Here is a 6010-nt window from a genome sequence, read left to right as displayed (position 1 = left end):
TTGGCCAGGCTGGTCTTGAACTCCTGACCTCAGGTGATGTGTCTGCCTCAGCCTCCCAAAGTGCTGGGATTACAGGTATGAGCCACGCACCCAGCCTTTTTTTTTTTTTTTTTTGTAGAGACAAGGTCTCACTATGTTGTCCAGCCTGGTTTTGAACTCTTGGCTTCAAGTTATCTACCTGCCTGAGCCTCACAAAGTGCTTGGATTACAGGTATGAGCCACCACACCCAGCCCTCTCTATTTTTCTTTCTTTTTTTTTCTTAAACGGCATTTCTTAAACAGTTCTGTCACCCAGGCTGGAGTGCAGTGGTGCAATCATGGCTCACTGCAATCTTCCCCTCCCAAGTCCAAGCAATTCTTTTTGATGTGTCCATCAAAAAGCTCCCATTATAGAAGGGGAGAACAGATATTGGGGAATAACTAGAAGTCTTTCTGCTGGAAATGTGAATATATAGAACGTCCTTAACAAGAACATGAATATCTGCCACGCATAAAGGCGGGCGCCTGTAGTTCTAGCTACTTGGGAGGCTGAGGTGGGAGGACACTTGGGCCCAGGTGTTCCACGATACAGTGAGCAGTGATTGCACCACTGCACTGCAGCCTGGGTGAAAGAACAAGACCCTGTCTTGTTCTTTTGCACAAATACGTATCAGAGACCAACAACAGATACTTAATCATGTTATAAAAAGCAATTTCATGAACTTAAGATCCCAGACAATTTTGACTGCAGTCTTCAATTTTTAACATTGTTTTGAGTTGTAAATGCTATAGGATTGACAGAGGCTGGGCGCAGTGGCTCACACCTGTAATTCCAGCACTTTGGGAGGCTGAGGCGGGCGGATCATGAGGTCAGGAGATCGAGACCATCCTGGCTAACACAGTGGAACCGCGTCTCTACTAAAAATACAAACAATTAGCCGGGCGTGGTGGCGGGCGCCTGTGGTCCCAGCTACTAAAAAAAAAAAAAAGAAAAAAAAAAAAAAGAAAATATAGTCTATAAATAATGAAGAAAGTAAAGTTGTGTTTTTTTGGTCCAGAATTTACACTCATTCTGTCAATCTTTTTTGTTTGTTTGTTTGAGATGGAGTCTCACTGTCGCCCAGGCTGGAGTGCAGTGGCGCGACCTCAGCTCACTGCAAGCTCCGCCTCCCGGGTTCAAGTGATTCAACTGCCTCAGCCTGCTGAGTAGCTGGGACAAGGTGCCCGCCACCATGCCCAGCTAATTTTTTTTATTTTTAGTAGAGATGGGGTTTTACCGTGTTAGCCAGGATGGTCTCGATCTTCTGACCTTGTGATCCACCCACCTCCGCCTCCCAAAGTGCTGGGATTACAGGCGTAAGCCACCACGCCCAGCCGCCTTAGACTGTATTTTCTAGCTAGAAAAAAACAGTGGGCTGGGCGTGATGTCTCATGCCTGTAATCCCAACACTATAGGAGACCAAGGCAGGTAGATCACTTGAGGTCAGGAGTTTGAGACCAGCCTGGGCAACATGGCGAAACCTCATCTCTACCAAAAATACAAAAATTAGCGGGCATGGTGGCGCACACCTGTAATCCCAGCTACTTGGGAGGCTGAGGCAGAACTGCTTGAACCTGGGAGGGGAAGGTCGCAATGAGCTGAGATCACACTCCTGCACTCCAGCCTGGGCGACTGAGAAAGACTCCATTTTAGAAAAAAAAAAAGGGTCCAGGCGTGGTGGCTCATGCCTGTAATCCCAGCACTTTGGGAGGCCAAGGAGGGTGGATCACGAGGTCAGGAGTTCAAGACCAGCCTGGCCAACATGGTAAAACCCTGTCTCTACTAAAAATACAAAAAATTAGCTAGATGTGGTGGTGTGCTCCTGTAACCCCAGTTACTTGGGAGGCTGAGGCAGGATAATTGCTTGAACGTGGGAGGTGGAGGTTGCAGTGAGCAAAGATTGCGCCACTGTACTCCAGCCTGGGCCACAGAGCAAGACTCCGTCTCAAAAAACAAAAAACAAAACAAAACAAAAAATGGCCAGGCACTGTGGCTCACGCCTGTATTCCCAGCACTTTGGGAGGCTGAGGTGGGCAGATCATGATGTCAGGAAATCGAGACCATCCTGGCTAACATGGTGAAATCTCTACTAAAAATACAAAAAAGAGGCTGAGGTGGGCAGATAATGAGGTCAGGAGATATAAACCATTCTGGCTAACACAGTGAAACCCTCTTTCTACTAAAAATACAAAAAATTAGCCAGGCATGGTGGCAGGTGCCTGTAGTCCCAGCTACTAGGGAGGCTGAGGCAGGAGAATGGCATCAACCTGGGAGGCGAAGCTTGCAGTGAACCGAGATTGTGCCACTGGACTGCAGCCTGGGTGACAGAGTGAGAATCCCTCTAAAAAAAGAAAGAAAAAGAACACGTGAAAAATTATCAGAAGGAATAAGAAAGTGCAGTTAGGTGGTCAATTTCAATATAATTGTATGCAAACTTGCCATATACCAGCAATGCTCAATAGAAAATACAGTTCATGTGCCAGTTACCAATGTATGGCTTCTCAGCCCAAACACATCCTTTTCGTTCTGCTCTGTGATACTGAGCTGGATGACATCTCAGCTTTGGGTGAGATCCAGCGTGATACCCAGCGGGACTCTACGCAGTTCCTTGCTAGCCAGCTTGATGTTGTTCTTCTCCAATAGAGGGCGATGGAGGAACACTGTCAGGTCAGAGCGGAAGGGAGGGGCTGTCTTCTTCCTGGTGCAGTTCTCCAATGCGGCCAGCGGAGGGCAGGAGAGGTAGCCAGTGGCCTTCACTTCCGTTGTCCTCACCTTGGTCCGGCTCCTACCCTTTCCGCTGTCCGCCAGCAGTGAGTTCTCGGGGCACCCACTCCCTCTTCTGAGGTCCAGTCTCTGCCTTGAATTGAAAGGGGAAGGGCTCTTTCGTGTTTCCAAGTTTTCTCCCTTTTTACTTCCTCAGTCCTAAGGGCACAAGTTCCTTCCTGCAGTTGCTATTCTGTAACTCTTAGAAATCTCTCTTACCCATTTGGGTAACCGTCTTCACAACTGAACAATTATTTTTACCCAATTTTCTCTTCAAAACAATGGTGTGGCCGGGCGCGGGGGCTCACGCGTATAATCCCAGCAGTTCGGGAGGCTGAAGTGGGTGGATGACCTGAGGTCAGGAGTTCGAGACCAGGCTGGCCAACATGGGAAAATCCCGTCTCTACTAAAAATACAAAAAATTAGCTAGGCGTGGTGGTGGGTGCCTGTAATCCCAGCTACTTGGGAGGCTGAGGCAGGAGAATTGCTTAAACCGGGGAGGCAAAGGTTTGCAATGGGCTGAGATCGCACCATTGCACTCCAGCCTGGGCAACAGAATGAGACTCTTTAAAAAAAAAAAAAAGTATATTTCAATGAAAATAACAGGCAATTTACAAAAGGATAAATAGAAATAAGACTTGAAAAAAGAAAACATATCCAGCTTCCCTAGAAATCAAGGAAATGGTAACTATATTCATGGAATTTCTCCCACTGGGCTGTTGCACAGAATAAGTGGGAGATGTAAAGGACTCAGCTCAGTGCCTGGCAATATAAACACTCCATACATGGTAACTATCATGATTTAAAAATTTAATAGGATAGGCACAGTGGTTCTCACCTGTAATCCCAGCACTTTGGAAGAAGGCTGAGGCAGGCAGATCCCTTGAGGTCAGGAGTTCAAGACCAGCCTGGCTAACCTGGTGAAACCCCATCTCTACTAAAAATACAAAACTTAGCCTGGTGTGGTGGCGTGCACCTGTAATCCCAGCTACTAGGGAGGCTGAGGTGGGAGGATCGCTTGAACCTGGGAGGTGGAGGTTGCAGTGAGCCACGAAATTGCAGCACTGCACCAAAAAAAAAAAAAAAAGTTTAATATGTATTACTGTGGACCTGGGGACGCTACATCAAGCTGTTTCCCAGTTGAACTGGAATGCCACAACAAAGGCTGAACACTGTAAATGTCCAAATCTGGAGGAACAGAGGAAGGTAAACATTTGATTCTCAAGTGGAAGATCAAAGCATTACATTCTTTCTGGAGGACAGTTTGGAAATATGTACACAAAGTAATTTGGCAATTCCATTTCTGGTTGTTCTCAGGGAAATGTTCAAGCAAATGCATAAAGGTGTATGTAGAAGCATATCTGCAAATACAGAAAGATGGAAACAACGTAAGTGTCCAAGGGTGGCGGACTTAAAAGATGAAAATTCTGCCGGGCATACTGGCTCATGCGTGTAATCTCAGTACTTTGGGAGGCCGAGGCAGGCAGATCATCTGAAGTCGGGAGTTCGAGCCCAGCCTGACCAACATGGAGAAACCCCATCTCTACTAAAAATACAAAATTAGCCGGGCATGGTGACACATGCCTGTAATCCTAGCTATTCGGGAGGCTGAGGCAGGAGAACCGCTTGAACCCGGAAGGCAGAGGTTGCAGTGAGCCAAGATCGGGCCACTGCAGTCCAGCCTGGGTGACAGAGCGAGACTCCGTCTCCAAAAAAAAAAAATATATATATATATATATATATAAAACATATATATATCATATATATATATACATTCACAGACATATAACTGAACAGTAAAACTGTAAGAACAGACTAAAATATGAACAGTGCTTATTCCTGGATGGTCGTATTAGAAATGTTTTTTACCTTCATTCATTAAACAAATATTTACTAGGCATCTGCCATGTGCCAGGCACAATTCTAGGTGCTCGTGGTAGGGCATTAAAAAGTGTCTGCCCTCATGAACACTTATCGTTGAGTCGTGGGAAACAAATATTACACAAGTATATGTCAGGTAGTGATAAACATTAGGGAGAAAAGCAAGGCAGAGCTGAGGCTGTTTACAGAGCTGCGGGAGGCTTCCTTGAGGGGGTGACGTATGAGCAGAGTGAGGGAGCAAGCCTTGTGGCTATCATGAGAAAGCTATCTTTATGATTTGCCAATTAATTTTCTTAATTTTCTCTTCCAAGCATGCAACACCTATAAAATTAAGACAAAACAAACCAGGAAAGCTCTTTCCATTTATGAAAGATATCTGGAGCCTGAGATCATCTCCGGGTCGAGGCGTGGAAAGAGTGGAAGAGGATCCGAGGGTATGGAAAGGAGAACCCCAAGCCCCCCTGCCCTAGATCCCTCAGGGCCGTTGGATCCCTGACGCCCCGCAGCTCCTCGTAGACGAAGCAGCTGGTGGGAGAGCGCGGGACTGCGGCCAGGTCAGTGTCCCGCTTGCCGCGTCCTGCTAAGGCGACCCGAAGACAGAGGATCGCCGCAGGAGGCTCCGCGCCCCTTACCGGACGGCATTTCCCAGGAAGCTACACGCCTCTCCAGGGAATTGGGAGGAGCGGGAACCCAAGAGGCTGGAAACAAGTCTCCCCGGCCCTAGCTCCACCACCCACGGCCTTTCGGCCCTCTCCTACGAGTTGGCATAGAAAGACTGTGGCGGAAGGAAAACGCCGCTCCAGCGCATCCCTTCCGGCGGAGCAGGCGCTCCACTCGTGGCTAGGCCATATGCCCTCTCCTTTCCTCGGGCCAGCCTTGGCTTCCCCTTTTTGTCGCTCAAGGGCCAGAGGCGCAAGGAAATGTGAAAGAAAAGCGGCGACGAAAGAAAACAAAGCAAATCTAGACGCAAAGCGTTGCCTTTCCTCCCGGATGCAGGTGTATGACGCATACGGCGTTTCCGTCTTCTAATAGGGAGCCTGATAATTCTTCCTGTTCATTGGCCATCAGTCAGGGAGAAGGCGGACTCAGTGAACGAACGGCTTTCTGGGAGCTAGGGAATGCTTGCGCCGCGTAGTTTCCCAGCGAGCCCTGCGACCACTTCCGGCATCGAGAACTGGCGGCGGAAGTGGTGTCTCCTGGGCCGCCGTGGGCGTTGTGTGTTTCGGGGGCGGGGACGGGGGGTCTGGCCGCCTGGCTCCAACATCAAGCACCGGGCTCCGGGTGGCCGGGATCAGCGCCCCGAGGCAGAGGCCAGAGGGCGGGCGCACTACTAGGAAGTGCTGGGTC

At 48.6% G+C, this 6010-nt stretch overlaps 1 protein-coding gene across 1 annotated transcript in view; it reads left to right on the top strand.

The window, feature by feature from the left end:
* Positions 1-6010, top strand: part of ZNF213 (zinc finger protein 213) — a 13736-nt gene that overhangs the window by 692 nt on the left and 7034 nt on the right. The window lies entirely within an intron of this gene.

This window comes from Mandrillus leucophaeus, unplaced genomic scaffold (assembly GCF_000951045.1).
Source record: "Mandrillus leucophaeus isolate KB7577 unplaced genomic scaffold, Mleu.le_1.0 Scaffold240, whole genome shotgun sequence".
Classification (NCBI taxonomy): domain Eukaryota; kingdom Metazoa; phylum Chordata; class Mammalia; order Primates; family Cercopithecidae; genus Mandrillus; species Mandrillus leucophaeus.
This window is presented reverse-complemented; position numbering and strand designations above follow the sequence as displayed.